Source organism: Scyliorhinus torazame, chromosome 2 (assembly GCF_047496885.1).
Source record: "Scyliorhinus torazame isolate Kashiwa2021f chromosome 2, sScyTor2.1, whole genome shotgun sequence".
Classification (NCBI taxonomy): Eukaryota; Metazoa; Chordata; class Chondrichthyes; order Carcharhiniformes; family Scyliorhinidae; genus Scyliorhinus; species Scyliorhinus torazame.
The window spans coordinates 44490042-44506060 of record NC_092708.1 but is presented as its reverse complement, the minus strand read 5'-3'; the positions used below and the strand labels follow the sequence as shown (position 1 = coordinate 44506060).

Genomic DNA, 16019 nt, shown 5'->3' with positions numbered 1-16019 from the left:
AGTGTGTGCTGTGTGAGTATTCAGTGTGTGCTGTGAGTATTCAGTGTGTGCTGTGTGAGTATTCAGTCTGAGCTGTGTGAGTATTCAGTCTGAGCTGTGTGAGTATTCAGTGTGTGCTGTGTGAGTACGCAGTGTGTGCTGTGTGAGTATTCAGTGTGTGCTGTGTGAGTATGCAGTGTGTGCTGTGTGAGTATTCAGTGTGTGCTGTGTGAGTATTCAGTGTGTGCTGTGAGTACGCAGTGTGTGCTGTGTGAGTACGCAGTGTGTGCTGTGTGAGTATTCAGTGTGTGCTGTGTGAGTACGCAGTGTGTGCTGTGTGACTATTCAGTCTGTGCTGTGTGAGTATTCAGTGTGTGCTGTGTGAGTATTCAGTCTGTGCTGTGTGAGTATTCAGTGTGTGCTGTGTGAGTATTCAGTGTGTGCTGTGTGAGTATGCAGTGTGTGCTGTGTGAGTATTCAGTGTGTGCTGTGTGAGTATTCAGTGTGTGCTGTGTGAGTATTCAGTGTGTGCTGTGTGAGTATTCAGTGTGTGCTGTGTGAGTACGCAGTGTGTGCTGTGTGAGTACGCAGTGTGTGCTGTGTGAGTATTCAGTGTGTGCTGTGTGAGTACGCAGTGTGTGCTGTGTGAGTATTCAGTGTGTGCTGTGTGAGTATTCAGTGTGTGCTGTGTGAGTATTCAGTGTGTGCTGTGTGAGTACGCAGTGTGTGCTGTGTGAGTACGCAGTGTGTGCTGTGTGAGTATTCAGTGTGTGCTGTGTGAGTATTCAGTGTGTGCTGTGAGTACGCAGTGTGTGCTGTGTGAGTACGCAGTGTGTGCTGTGTGAGTATTCAGTCTGTGCTGTGTGAGTATTCAGTCTGTGCTGTGTGAGTATTCAGTGTGTGCTGTGTGAGTATTCAGTGTGTGCTGTGTGAGTACGCAGTGTGTGCTGTGTGAGTATTCAGTGTGTGCTGTGTGAGTATGCAGTGTGTGCTGTGTGAGTATTCAGTGTGTGCTGTGAGTATTCAGTGTGTGCTGTGTGAGTATTCAGTCTGTGCTGTGTGAGTATTCAGTGTGTGCTGTGTGAGTATTCAGTGTGTGCTGTGTGAGTACTCAGTGTGTGCTGTGTGAGTATTCAGTGTGTGCTGTGTGAGTACGCAGTGTGTGCTGTGTGAGTACGCAGTGTGTGCTGTGTGAGTATTCAGTGTGTGCTGTGTGAGTACGCAGTGTGTGCTGTGTGAGTACGCAGTGTGTGCTGTGTGAGTACGCAGTGTGTGCTGTGTGAGTACTCAGTGTGTGCTGTGTGAGTACGCAGTGTGTGCTGTGTGAGTACGCAGTGTGTGCTGTGTGAGTACGCAGTGTGTGCTGTGTGAGTACGCAGTGTGTGCTGTGTGAGTATTCAGTCTGTGCTGTCTGAGTATTCAGTGTGTGCTGTGTGAGTATTCAGTGTGTGCTGTGTGAGTATTCAGTGTGTGCTGTGTGAGTATTCATTGTGTGCTGTGTGAGTATTCAGTCTGTGCTGTGTGAGTATTCAGTCTGTGCTGTGTGAGTATTCAGTGTGTGCTGTGTGAGTATTCAGTGTGTGCTGTGGGAGTACGCAGTGTGTGCTGTGTGAGTATTCAGTGTGTGCTGTGTGAGTATTCAGTCTGTGCTGTGTGAGTACGCAGTCTGTGCTGTGTGAGTACTCAGTGTGTGCTGTGTGAGTATTCAGTCTGTGCTGTGTGAGTATTCAGTGTGTGCTGTGTGAGTATTCAGTGTGTGCTGTGTGAGTATTCAGTGTGTGCTGTGTGAGTACTCAGTGTGTGCTGTGTGAGTACGCAGTGTGTGCTGTGTGAGTACGCAGTGTGTGCTGTGTGAGTATTCAGTGTGTGCTGTGTGAGTACGCAGTGTGTGCTGTGTGAGTATTCAGTGTGTGCTGTGTGAGTACACTGTGTGCTGTGTGAGTATTCAGTGTGTGCTGTGTGAGTACGCAGTGTGTGCTGTGTGAGTATTCAGTCTGTGCTGTGTGAGTACGCAGTGTGTGCTGTGTGAGTATGCAGTGTGTGCTGTGTGAGTACGCAGTGTGTGCTGTGTGAGTATTCAGTGTGTGCTGTGTGAGTATTCAGTGTGTGCTGTGTGAGTATTCAGTGTGTGCTGTGTGAGTACGCAGTGTGTGCTGTGTGAGTATTCAGTGTGTGCTGTGTGAGTATTCAGTGTGTGCTGTGTGAGTATTCAGTGTGTGCTGTGTGAGTATTCAGTGTGTGCTGTGTGAGTATTCAGTGTGTGCTGTGTGAGTACGCAGTGTGTGCTGTGTGAGTATTCAGTCTGTGCTGTGTGAGTATTCAGTGTGTGCTGTGTGAGTATTCAGTGTGTGCTGTGTGAGTACGCAGTGTGTGCTGTGTGAGTATTCAGTGTGTTCTGTGTGAGTACGCAGTGTGTGCTGTGTGAGTATTCAGTGTGTGCTGTGTGAGTATTCAGTGTGTGCTGTGTGAGTGTTCAGTCTGTGCTGTGAGTATTCAGTCTGTGCTGTGTGAGTACGCAGTGTGTGCTGTGTGAGTATTCAGTGTGTGCTGTGTGAGTACACAGTGTGTGCTGTGTGAGTACGCAGTGTGTGCTGTGTGAGTATTCAGTGTGTGCTGTGAGTATTCAGTCTGTGCTGTGTGAGTATTCAGTCTGTGCTGTGTGAGTATTCAGTCTGTGCTGTGTGAGTACGCAGTGTGTGCTGTGTGAGTATTCAGTGTGTGCTGTGTGAGTACGCAGTGTGTGCTGTGTGAGTATTCAGTGTGTGCTGTGTGAGTATTCAGTCTGTGCTGTGTGAGTACGCAGTGTGTGCTGTGTGAGTATTCAGTGTGTGCTGTGTGAGTATTCAGTGTGTGCTGTGTGAGTACGCAGTGTGTGCTGTGTGAGTACGCAGTGTGTGCTGTGTGAGTATTCAGTGTGTGCTGTGTGAGTATTCAGTCTGTGCTGTGTGAGTACGCAGTGTGTGCTGTGTGAGTATTCAGTGTGTGCTGTGTGAGTATTCAGTGTGTGCTGTGTGAGTATTCAGTGTGTGCTGTGTGAGTATTCAGTGTGTGCTGTGTGAGTACGCAGTGTGTGCTGTGTGAGTACGCAGTGTGTGCTGTGTGAGTATTCAGTGTGTGCTGTGTGAGTGTTCAGTGTGTGCTGTGTGAGTACGCAGTCTGTGCTGTGTGAGTATTCGGTGTGTGCTGTGTGAGTACGCAGTGTGTGCTGTGTGAGTATTCAGTGTGTGCTGTGCGAGTACGCAGTGTGTGCTGTGTGAGTATTCAGTGTGTGCTGTGTGAGTATTCAGTGTGTGCTGTGTGAGTGTTCAGTCTGTGCTGTGTGAGTATTCAGTCTGTGCTGTGTGAGTACGCAGTGTGTGCTGTGTGAGTATTCAGTGTGTGCTGTGTGAGTACGCAGTGTGTGCTGTGTGAGTATTCAGTGTGTGCTGTGTAAGTATTCAGTGTGTGCTGTGTGAGTACTCAGTGTGTGGTGTGTGAGTACGCAGTGTGTGCTGTGTGAGTATTTAGTGTGTGCTGTGTGAGTATTAAGTCTGTGCTGTGTGAGTATTCAGTGTGTGCTGTGTGAGTATTCAGTCTGTGCTGTGTGAGTACGCAGTGTGTGCTGTGTGAGTATTCAGTGTGTGCTGTGTGAGTACGCAGTGTGTGCTGTGTGAGTATTCAGTGTGTGCTGTGTGAGTATTCAGTCTGTGCTGTGTGAGTACGCAGTGTGTGCTGTGTGAGTATTCAGTGTGTGCTGTGTGAGTATTCAGTCTGTGCTGTGTGAGTATTCAGTGTGTGCTGTGTGAGTACGCAGTGTGTGCTGTGTGAGTACGCAGTGTATGCTGTGTGAGTATTCAGTCTGTGCTGTGTGAGTACGCAGTGTGTGCTGTGTGAGTACGCAGTGTGTGCTGTGTGAGTATTCAGTGTGTGCTGTGTGAGTATTCAGTCTGTGCTGTGTGAGTATTCAGTCTGTGCTGTGTGAGTATTCAGTGTGTGCTGTGTGAATACGCAGTGTGTGCTGTGTGAGTACTCAGTCTGTGCTGTGTGAGTACGCAGTGTGTGCTGTGTGAGTATTCAGTGTGTGCTGTGTGAGTACGCATTTTGTGCTGTGTGAGTATTCAGTGTGTGCTGTGTGAGTATTCAGTGTGTGCTGTGTGAGTACGCAGTGTGTGCTGTGTGAGTATTCAGTGTGTGCTGTGTGAGTATTCAGTGTGTGCTGTGTGAGTATTCAGTGTGCGCTGTGAGTATTCAGTCTGTGCTGTGTGAGTATTCAGTGTGTGCTGTGTGAGTATTCAGTCTGTGCTGTGTGAGTATTCAGTGTGTGCTGTGTGAGTACGCAGTGTGTGCTGTGTGAGTACTCAGTGTGTGCTGTGTGAGTATTCAGTGTGTGCTGTGTGAGTATTCATTGTGTGCTGTGTGAGTATTCAGTGTGTGCTGTGTGAGTATTCAGTGTGTACTGTGTGAGTATGCAGTGTGTGCTGTGTGAGTATTCAGTGTGTGCTGTGTGAGTACACAGTGTGTGCTGTGTGAGTACGCAGTCTGTGCTGTGTGAGTATTCAGTGTGTGCTGTGTGAGTATACAGTGTGTGCTGTGTGAGTACGCAGTGTGTGCTGTGTGAGTATTCAGTCTGAGCTGTGTGAGTATTCAGTGTGTGCTGTGTGAGTATTCAGTCTGTGCTGTGTGAGCATTCAGTGTGTGCTGTGTGAGTATTCAGTGTGTGCTGTGTGAGTATTCAGTGTGTGCTGTGTGAGTACGCAGTGTGTGCTGTGTGAGTATTCAGTCTGAGCTGTGTGAGTATTCAGTGTGTGCTGTCTGAGTACGCAGTGTGTGCTGTGTGAGTATTCAGTGTGTGCTGTGTGAGTATTCAGTGTGTGCTGTGTGAGTATTCAGTGTGTGCTGTGTGAGTACGCAGTGTGTGCTGTGTGAGTACGCAGTGTGTGCTGTGTGAGTACGCAGTGTGTGCTGTGTGAGTATTCAGTCTGTGCTGTGTGAGTATTCAGTCTGTGCTGTGTGAGTATTCAGTGTGTGCTGTGTGAGTATTCAGTGTGTGCTGTGTGAGTATTCAGTGTGTGCTGTGTGAGTATTCAGTGTGTGCTGTGAGTACGCAGTCTGTGCTGTGTGAGTATTCAGTGTGTGCTGTGTGAGTACGCAGTGTGTGCTGTGTGAGTATTCAGTGTGTGCTGTGTGAGTATTCAGTGTGTGCTGTGTGAGTATTCAGTGTGTGCTGTGTGAGTATTCAGTGTGTGCTGTGTGAGTACGCAGTGTGTGCTGTGTGAGTATTCAGTGTGTGCTGTGTGAGTATTCAGTGTGTGCTGTGTGAGTATTCGGTGTGTGCTGTGTGAGTACGCAGTGTGTGCTGTGTGAGTATTCAGTGTGTGCTGTGCGAGTACGCAGTGTGTGCTGTGTGAGTATTCAGTGTGTGCTGTGTGAGTATTCAGTGTGTGCTGTGTGAGTACGCAGTGTGTGCTGTGTGAGTATTCAGTGTGTGCTGTGCGAGTACGCAGTGTGTGCTGTGTGAGTATTCAGTGTGTGCTGTGTGAGTGTTCAGTCTGTGCTGTGTGAGTATTCAGTCTGTGCTGTGTGAGTACGCAGTGTGTGCTGTGTAAGTATTCAGTGTGTGCTGTGTGAGTATTCAGTGTGTGCTGTGTGAGTACGCAGTGTGTGCTGTGTGAGTATTCAGTGTGTGCTGTGTGAGTACGCAGTGTGTGCTGTGTGAGTACGCAGTGTGTGCTGTGTGAGTATTCAGTGTGTGCTGTGCGAGTACGCAGTGTGTGCTGTGTGAGTATTCAGTGTGTGCTGTGTGAGTGTTCAGTCTGTGCTGTGTGAGTATTCAGTCTGTGCTGTGTGAGTACGCAGTGTGTGCTGTGTAAGTATTCAGTGTGTGCTGTGTGAGTATTCAGTGTGTGCTGTGTGAGTACGCAGTGTGTGCTGTGTGAGTATTCAGTGTGTGCTGTGTGAGTATTCAGTGTGTGCTGTGTGAGTATTCAGTGTGTGCTGTGTGCGTATTCAGTCTGTGCTGTGTGAGTACGCAGTGTGTGCTGTGTGAGTATTCAGTGTGTGCTGTGTGAGTACGCAGTGTGTGCTGTGTGAGTATTCAGTCTGTGCTGTGTGAGTATTCAGTGTGTGCTGTGTGAGTATTCAGTCTGTGCTGTGTGAGTACGCAGTGTGTGCTGTGTGAGTACGCAGTGTGTGCTGTGTGAGTATTCAGTGTGTGCTGTGTGAGTATTCAGTCTGTGCTGTGTGAGTACGCAGTGTGTGCTGTGTGAGTATTCAGTGTGTGCTGTGTGAGTATTCAGTGTGTGCTGTGTGAGTATTCAGTGTGTGCTGTGTGAGTATTCAGTGTGTGCTGTGTGAGTACGCAGTGTGTGCTGTGTGAGTATGCAGTGTGTGCTGTGTGAGTATTCAGTGTGTGCTGTGTGAGTATTCAGTGTGTGCTGTGTGAGTACGCAGTGTGTGCTGTGTGAGTATTCAGTGTGTGCTGTGTGAGTATTCAGTGTGTGCTGTGTGAGTACGCAGTGTGTGCTGTGTGAGTATTCAGTGTGTGCTGTGAGTATTCAGTCTGTGCTGTGTGAGTATTCAGTCTGTGCTGTGTGAGTATTCAGTCTGTGCTGTGTGAGTACGCAGTGTGTGCTGTGTGAGTATTCAGTGTGTGCTGTGTGAGTACGCAGTGTGTGCTGTGTGAGTATTCAGTGTGTGCTGTGTGAGTATTCAGTCTGTGCTGTGTGAGTACGCAGTGTGTGCTGTGTGAGTATTCAGTGTGTGCTGTGTGAGTATTCAGTGTGTGCTGTGTGAGTACGCAGTGTGTGCTGTGTGAGTACGCAGTGTGTGCTGTGTGAGTATTCAGTGTGTGCTGTGTGAGTATTCAGTCTGTGCTGTGTGAGTACGCAGTGTGTGCTGTGTGAGTATTCAGTGTGTGCTGTGTGAGTATTCAGTGTGTGCTGTGTGAGTATTCAGTGTGTGCTGTGTGAGTATTCAGTGTGTGCTGTGTGAGTACGCAGTGTGTGCTGTGTGAGTACGCAGTGTGTGCTGTGTGAGTATTCAGTGTGTGCTGTGTGAGTGTTCAGTGTGTGCTGTGTGAGTACGCAGTCTGTGCTGTGTGAGTATTCGGTGTGTGCTGTGTGAGTACGCAGTGTGTGCTGTGTGAGTATTCAGTGTGTGCTGTGCGAGTACGCAGTGTGTGCTGTGTGAGTATTCAGTGTGTGCTGTGTGAGTATTCAGTGTGTACTGTGTGAGTGTTCAGTCTGTGCTGTGTGAGTATTCAGTCTGTGCTGTGTGAGTACGCAGTGTGTGCTGTGTAAGTATTCAGTGTGTGCTGTGTGAGTACTCAGTGTGTGCTGTGTGAGTACGCAGTGTGTGCTGTGTGAGTATTTAGTGTGTGCTGTGTGAGTATTAAGTCTGTGCTGTGTGAGTATTCAGTGTGTGCTGTGTGAGTATTCAGTCTGTGCTGTGTGAGTACGCAGTGTGTGCTGTGTGAGTATTCAGTGTGTGCTGTGTGAGTACGCAGTGTGTGCTGTGTGAGTATTCAGTGTGTGCTGTGTGAGTATTCAGTCTGTGCTGTGTGAGTACGCAGTGTGTGCTGTGTGAGTATTCAGTGTGTGCTGTGTGAGTATTCAGTCTGTGCTGTGTGAGTATTCAGTGTGTGCTGTGTGAGTACGCAGTGTGTGCTGTGTGAGTACGCAGTGTATGCTGTGTGAGTATTCAGTCTGTGCTGTGTGAGTACGCAGTGTGTGCTGTGTGAGTACGCAGTGTGTGCTGTGTGAGTATTCAGTGTGTGCTGTGTGAGTATTCAGTCTGTGCTGTGTGAGTATTCAGTCTGTGCTGTGTGAGTATTCAGTGTGTGCTGTGTGAATACGCAGTGTGTGCTGTGTGAGTACTCAGTCTGTGCTGTGTGAGTACGCAGTGTGTGCTGTGTGAGTATTCAGTGTGTGCTGTGTGAGTACGCATTTTGTGCTGTGTGAGTATTCAGTGTGTGCTGTGTGAGTATTCAGTGTGTGCTGTGTGAGTACGCAGTGTGTGCTGTGTGAGTATTCAGTGTGTGCTGTGTGAGTATTCAGTGTGTGCTGTGTGAGTATTCAGTGTGCGCTGTGAGTATTCAGTCTGTGCTGTGTGAGTATTCAGTGTGTGCTGTGTGAGTATTCAGTCTGTGCTGTGTGAGTATTCAGTGTGTGCTGTGTGAGTACGCAGTGTGTGCTGTGTGAGTACTCAGTGTGTGCTGTGTGAGTATTCAGTGTGTGCTGTGTGAGTATTCATTGTGTGCTGTGTGAGTATTCAGTGTGTGCTGTGTGAGTACGCAGTGTGTGCTGTGTGAGTACGCAGTGTGTGCTGTGTGAGTACGCAGTGTGTGCTGTGTGAGTATTCAGTCTGTGCTGTGTGAGTATTCAGTCTGTGCTGTGTGAGTATTCAGTGTGTGCTGTGTGAGTATTCAGTGTGTGCTGTGTGAGTATTCAGTGTGTGCTGTGTGAGTATTCAGTGTGTGCTGTGAGTACGCAGTCTGTGCTGTGTGAGTATTCAGTGTGTGCTGTGTGAGTACGCAGTGTGTGCTGTGTGAGTATTCAGTGTGTGCTGTGTGAGTATTCAGTGTGTGCTGTGTGAGTATTCAGTGTGTGCTGTGTGAGTATTCAGTGTGTGCTGTGTGAGTACGCAGTGTGTGCTGTGTGAGTATTCAGTGTGTGCTGTGTGAGTATTCAGTGTGTGCTGTGTGAGTATTCGGTGTGTGCTGTGTGAGTACGCAGTGTGTGCTGTGTGAGTATTCAGTGTGTGCTGTGCGAGTACGCAGTGTGTGCTGTGTGAGTATTCAGTGTGTGCTGTGTGAGTATTCAGTGTGTGCTGTGTGAGTGTTCAGTCTGTGCTGTGTGAGTATTCAGTCTGTGCTGTGTGAGTACGCAGTGTGTGCTGTGTAAGTATTCAGTGTGTGCTGTGTGAGTACTCAGTGTGTGCTGTGTGAGTACGCAGTGTGTGCTGTGTGAGTACGCAGTGTGTGCTGTGTGAGTATTCAGTGTGTGCTGTGTGAGTATTCAGTGTGTGCTGTGTGAGTATTCAGTGTGTGCTGTGTGCGTATTCAGTCTGTGCTGTGTGAGTACGCAGTGTGTGCTGTGTGAGTATTCAGTGTGTGCTGTGTGAGTACGCAGTGTGTGCTGTGTGAGTATTCAGTCTGTGCTGTGTGAGTACTCAGTGTGTGCTGTGTGAGTATTCAGTGTGTGCTGTGTGAGTATTCAGTCTGTGCTGTGTGAGTACGCAGTGTGTGCTGTGTGAGTATTCAGTGTGTGCTGTGTGAGTATTCAGTCTGTGCTGTGTGAGTACGCAGTGTGTGCTGTGTGAGTACGCAGTGTGTGCTGTGTGAGTATTCAGTGTGTGCTGTGTGAGTATTCAGTCTGTGCTGTGTGAGTACGCAGTGTGTGCTGTGTGAGTATTCAGTGTGTGCTGTGTGAGTATTCAGTGTGTGCTGTGTGAGTACGCAGTTTGTGCTGTGTGAGTATTCAGTGTGTGCTGTGTGAGTATTCAGTGTGTGCTGTGTGAGTACGCAGTGTGTGCTGTGTGAGTATGCAGTGTGTGCTGTGTGAGTATTCAGTGTGTGCTGTGTGAGTATTCAGTGTGTGCTGTGTGAGTACGCAGTGTGTGCTGTGTGAGTATTCAGTGTGTGCTGTGTGAGTATTCAGTGTGTGCTGTGTGAGTATTCAGTGTGTGCTGTGTGAGTATTCAGTCTGTGCTGTGTGAGTATTCAGTGTGTGGTGTGTGAGTACGCAGTGTGTGCTGTGTGAGTACTCAGTGTGTGCTGTGTGAGTATTCAGTGTGTGCTGTGTGAGTATTCATTGTGTGCTGTGTGAGTATTCAGTGTGTGCTGTGTGAGTATTCAGTGTGTACTGTGTGAGTACGCAGTGTGTGCTGTGTGAGTATTCAGTGTGTGCTGTGTGAGTATTCAGTGTGTGCTGTGTGAGTATTCAGTGTGTGCTGTGTGAGTACGCAGTGTGTGCTGTGTGAGTACGCAGTGTGTGCTGTGTGAGTATTCAGTGTGTGCTGTGTGAGTACGCAGTGTGTGCTGTGTGAGTACGCAGTGTGTGCTGTGTGAGTACGCAGTGTGTGCTGTGTGAGTATTCAGTGTGTGCTGTGTGAGTACGCAGTGTGTGCTGTGTGAGTACGCAGTGTGTGCTGTGTGAGTACGCAGTGTGTGCTGTGTGAGTACGCAGTGTGTGCTGTGTGAGTACGCAGTGTGTGCTGTGTGAGTATTCAGTGTGTGCTGTGTGAGTATTCAGTGTGTGCTGTGTGAGTACGCAGTGTGTGCTGTGTGAGTATTCAGTGTGCGCTGTGAGTATTCAGTCTGTGCTGTGTGAGTATTCAGTGTGTGCTGTGTGAGTATTCAGTCTGTGCTGTGTGAGTATTCAGTGTGTGCTGTGTGAGTACGCAGTGTGTGCTGTGTGAGTACGCAGTGTGTGCTGTGTGAGTATTCAGTCTGTGCTGTGTGAGTATTCAGTGTGTGCTGTGTGAGTATTCAGTGTGTGGTGTGTGAGTACGCAGTGTGTGCTGTGTGAGTACTCAGTGTGTGCTGTGTGAGTATTCAGTGTGTGCTGTGTGAGTATTCATTGTGTGCTGTGTGAGTATTCAGTGTGTGCTGTGTGAGTATTCAGTGTGTACTGTGTGAGTACGCAGTGTGTGCTGTGTGAGTATTCAGTGTGTGCTGTGTGAGTACACAGTGTGTGCTGTGTGAGTACGCAGTCTGTGCTGTGTGAGTATTCAGTGTGTGCTGTGTGAGTATACAGTGTGTGCTGTGCGAGTACGCAGTGTGTGCTGTGTGAGTATTCAGTCTGAGCTGTGTGAGTATTCAGTGTGTGCTGTGTGAGTATTCAGTCTGTGCTGTGTGAGTATTCAGTGTGTGCTGTGTGAGTATTCAGTGTGTGCTGTGTGAGTATTCAGTGTGTGCTGTGTGAGTACGCAGTGTGTGCTGTGTGAGTATTCAGTCTGAGCTGTGTGAGTATTCAGTGTGTGCTGTGTGAGTACGCAGTGTGTGCTGTGTGAGTATTCAGTGTGTGCTGTGTGAGTATTCAGTGTGTGCTGTGTGAGTATTCAGTGTGTGCTGTGTGAGTACGCAGTGTGTGCTGTGTGAGTACGCAGTGTGTGCTGTGTGAGTACGCAGTGTGTGCTGTGTGAGTATTCAGTCTGTGCTGTGTGAGTATTCAGTCTGTGCTGTGTGAGTATTCAGTCTGTGCTGTGTGAGTATTCAGTGTGTGCTGTGTGAGTATTCAGTGTGTGCTGTGTGAGTATTCAGTCTGTGCTGTGTGAGTACGCAGTGTGTGCTGTGTGAGTATTCAGTGTGTGCTGTGTGAGTATTCAGTGTGTGCTGTGTGAGTACGCAGTGTGTGCTGTGTGAGTACGCAGTGTGTGCTGTGTGAGTACGCAGTGTGTGCTGTGTGAGTACGCAGTGTGTGCTGTGTGAGTACGCAGTGTGTGCTGTGTGAGTATTCAGTGTGTGCTGTGTGAGTATTCAGTGTGTGCTGTGTGAGTACGCAGTGTGTGCTGTGTGAGTATTCAGTGTGCGCTGTGAGTATTCAGTCTGTGCTGTGTGAGTATTCAGTGTGTGCTGTGTGAGTATTCAGTCTGTGCTGTGTGAGTATTCAGTGTGTGCTGTGTGAGTACGCAGTGTGTGCTGTGTGAGTACGCAGTGTGTGCTGTGTGAGTATTCAGTCTGTGCTGTGTGAGTATTCAGTGTGTGCTGTGTGAGTATTCAGTGTGTGGTGTGTGAGTACGCAGTGTGTGCTGTGTGAGTACTCAGTGTGTGCTGTGTGAGTATTCAGTGTGTGCTGTGTGAGTATTCATTGTGTGCTGTGTGAGTATTCAGTGTGTGCTGTGTGAGTATTCAGTGTGTACTGTGTGAGTACGCAGTGTGTGCTGTGTGAGTATTCAGTGTGTGCTGTGTGAGTACACAGTGTGTGCTGTGTGAGTACGCAGTCTGTGCTGTGTGAGTATTCAGTGTGTGCTGTGTGAGTATACAGTGTGTGCTGTGCGAGTACGCAGTGTGTGCTGTGTGAGTATTCAGTCTGAGCTGTGTGAGTATTCAGTGTGTGCTGTGTGAGTATTCAGTCTGTGCTGTGTGAGTATTCAGTGTGTGCTGTGTGAGTATTCAGTGTGTGCTGTGTGAGTATTCAGTGTGTGCTGTGTGAGTACGCAGTGTGTGCTGTGTGAGTATTCAGTCTGAGCTGTGTGAGTATTCAGTGTGTGCTGTGTGAGTACGCAGTGTGTGCTGTGTGAGTATTCAGTGTGTGCTGTGTGAGTATTCAGTGTGTGCTGTGTGAGTATTCAGTGTGTGCTGTGTGAGTACGCAGTGTGTGCTGTGTGAGTACGCAGTGTGTGCTGTGTGAGTACGCAGTGTGTGCTGTGTGAGTATTCAGTCTGTGCTGTGTGAGTATTCAGTCTGTGCTGTGTGAGTATTCAGTCTGTGCTGTGTGAGTATTCAGTGTGTGCTGTGTGAGTATTCAGTGTGTGCTGTGTGAGTATTCAGTCTGTGCTGTGTGAGTACGCAGTGTGTGCTGTGTGAGTATTCAGTGTGTGCTGTGTGAGTACGCAGTGTGTGCTGTGTGAGTACGCAGTGTGTGCTGTGTGAGTACGCAGTCTGTGCTGTGTGAGTATTCAGTGTGTGCTGTGTGAGTACGCAGTGTGTGCTGTGTGAGTATTCAGTGTGTGCTGTGTGAGTATTCAGTGTGTGCTGTGTGAGTACGCAGTGTGTGCTGTGTGAGTACGCAGTGTGTGCTGTGTGTGTATTCAGTGTGTGCTGTGTGAGTATTCAGTGTGTGCTATGTGAGTACGCAGTGTGTGCTGTGTGAGTATTCAGTGTGTGCTGTGTGAGTATTCAGTGTGTGCTGTGTGAGTATTCATTCTGTGCTGTGTGAGTACGCAGTGTGTGCTGTGTGAGTATTCAGTGTGTGCTGTGTGAGTACGCAGTGTGTGCTGTGTGAGTGCGCAGTGTGTGCTGTGTGAGTACGCAGTGTGTGCTGTGTGAGTACGCAGTCTGTGCTGTGTGAGTATTCAGTGTGTGCTGTGAGTATTCAGTGTGTGCTGTGTGAGTACGCAGTGTGTGCTGTGTGAGTACGCAGTGTGTGCTGTGTGAGTACGCAGTGTCTGCTGTGTGAGTATTCAGTGTGTGCTGTGTGAGTATTCAGTCTGTGCTGTGTGAGTATTCAGTGTGTGCTGTGTGAGTATTCAGTGTGTGCTGTGTGAGTATTCAGTCTGTGCTGTGTGAGTACGCAGTGCGTGCTGTGTGAGTATTCAGTGTGTGCTGTGTGAGTACGCAGTGTGTGCTGTGTGAGTACGCAGTGTGTGCTATGTGAGTACGCAGTCTGTGCTGTGTGAGTATTCAGTGTGTGCTGTGTGAGTACGCAGTGTGTGCTGTGTGAGTATTCAGTGTGTGCTGTGTGAGTATTCAGTGTGTGCTGTGTGAGTACGCAGTGTGTGCTGTGTGAGTACGCAGTGTGTGCTGTGTGTGTATTCAGTGTGTGCTGTGTGAGTATTCAGTGTGTGCTATGTGAGTACGCAGTGTGTGCTGTGTGAGTATTCAGTGTGTGCTGTGTGAGTATTCAGTGTGTGCTGTGTGAGTATTCATTCTGTGCTGTGTGAGTACGCAGTGTGTGCTGTGTGAGTATTCAGTGTGTGCTGTGTGAGTACGCAGTGTGTGCTGTGTGAGTGCGCAGTGTGTGCTGTGTGAGTACGCAGTGTGTGCTGTGTGAGTACGCATTGTGTGCTGTGTGAGTACGCAGTCTGTGCTGTGTGAGTATTCAGTCTGTGCTGTGTGAGTATTCAGTGTGTGCTGTGTGAGTATTCAGTGTGTGCTGTGTGAGTACGCAGTGTGTGCTGTGTGAGTACGCAGTGTGTGCTGTGTGAGTATTCAGTGTGTGCTGTGTGAGTATTCAGTCTGTGCTGTGAGTATTCAGTGTGTGCTGTGTGAGTACGCAGTGTGTGCTGTGTGAGTATTCAGTGTGTGCTGTGTGAGTATTCAGTGTGTGCTGTGTGAGTATTCAGTGTGTGCTGTGTGAGTATTCAGTGTGTGCTGTGTGAGTACGCAGTGTGTGCTGTGTGAGTACTCAGTGTGTGCTGTGTGAGTATTCAGTGTGTGCTGTGTGAGTATTCAGTGTGTGCTGTGTGAGTACGCAGTGTGTGCTGTGTGAGTATTCAGTGTGTGCTGTGTGAGTACGCAGTGTGTGCTGTGTGAGTACGCAGTGTGTGCTGTGTGAGTATTCAGTCTGTCCTGTGTGAGTATTCAGTGTGTGCTGTGTGAATATTCAGTCTGTGCTGTGTGAGTACGCAGTGTGTGCTGTGTGAGTACGCAGTGTGTGCTGTGTGAGTACACAGTGTGTGCTGTGTGAGTACGCAGTGTGTGCTGTGTGAGTATTCAGGGTGTGCTGTGTGAGTATTCAGTGTGTGCTGTGTGAGTATTCAGTCTGTGCTGTGTGAGTACTCAGTGTGTGCTGTGTGAGTATTCAGTCTGTGCTGTGTGAGTATTCAGTGTGTGCTGTGTGAGTATTCAGTGTGTGCTGTGTGAGTATTCAGTGTGTGCTGTGTGAGTACGCAGTGTGTGCTGTGTGAGTATTCAGTGTGTGCTGTGTGAGTATTCAGTGTGTGCTGTGTGAGTATTCAGTCTGTGCTGTGTGAGTATTCAGTGTGTGCTGTGTGAGTATTCAGTCTGTGCTGTGTGAGTATTCAGTCTGTGCTGTGTGAGTACGCAGTGTGTGCTGTGTGAGTACGCAGTGTGTGCTGTGTGAGTATTCAGTGTTGCTGTGTGAGTACGCAGTGTGTGCTGTGTGAGTATTCAGTCTGTGCTGTGTGAGTACGCAGTGTGTTCTGTGTAAGTACGCAGTGTGTGCTGTGTGAGTATTCAGTGTGTGCTGTGTGAGTATTCAGTGTGTGCTGTGTGAGTATTCAGTCTGTGCTGTGTGAGTACGCAGTGTGTGCTGTGTGAGTATTCAGTCTGTGCTGTGTGACTATTCAGTGTGTGCTGTGTGAGTATTCAGTGTGTGCTGTGTGAGTATTCAGTGTGTGCTGTGTGAGTATTCAGTGTGTGCTGTGTGAGTATTCAGTGTGTGCTGTGTGAGTATTCAGTGTGTGCTGTGTGAGTATTCAGTGTGTGCTGTGTGAGTATTCAGTGTGTGCTGTGTGAGTATTCAGTCTGTGCTGTGTGAGTATTCAGTGTGTGCTGTGTGAGTATTCAGTGTGTGCTGTGTGAGTACGCAGTCTGTGCTGTGTGACTATTCAGTGTGTGCTGTGTGAGTATTCAGTGTGTGCTGTGTGAGTATTCAGTGTGTGCTGTGTGAGTACGCAGTGTGTGCTGTGTGAGTATTCAGTGTGTGCTGTGTGAGTATTCAGTGTGTGCTGTGTGAGTATTCAGTGTGTGCTGTGTGAGTATTCAGTGTGTGCTGTGTGAGTATTCAGTCTGTGCTGTGTGAGTATTCAGTGTGTGCTGTGTAAGTATTCAGTCTGTGCTGTGTGAGTATTCAGTGTGTGCTGTGTGAGTATTCAGTGTGTGCTGTGTGAGTACGCAGTGTGTGCTGTGTGAGTATTCAGTGTGTGCTGTGTGAGTATTCAGTGTGTGCTGTGTAAGTATTCAGTCTGTGCTGTGTGAGTATTCAGTCTGTGCTGTGTGAGTATTCAGTGTGTGCTGTGTGAGTATTCAGTGTGTGCTGTGTGAGTATTCAGTGTGTGCTGTGTGAGTATTCAGTGTGTGCTGTGTGAGTATTCAGTGTGTGCTGTGTGAGTATTCAGTCTGTGCTGTGTGAGTATTCAGTCTGTGCTGTGTGAGTATTCAGTGTGTGCTGTGTGAGTATTCAGTGTGTGCTGTGTGAGTATTCAGTGTGTGCTGTGTGAGTATTCAGTGTGTGCTGTGTGAGTATTCAGTGTGTGCTGTGTGAGTATTCAGTGTGTGCTGTGTGAGTACGCAGTGTGTGCTGTGTGAGTACGCAGTGTGTGCTGTGTGAGTACGCAGTGTATGCTGTGTGAGTATTCGCTGTGTGAGTATTCAGTATGTGCTGTGTGAGTATTCAGTGTGTGCTGTGTGAGTATTCAGTGTGTGCTGTGTGAGTATT

The 16019-nt window shown here is 48.4% G+C and overlaps 1 protein-coding gene across 1 annotated transcript in view; it reads left to right on the top strand.

Moving 5' to 3' along the window:
- The window catches only part of LOC140387839 (protein mono-ADP-ribosyltransferase PARP14-like), a 209652-nt gene that overhangs the window by 50576 nt on the left and 143057 nt on the right, over nt 1–16019 (top strand).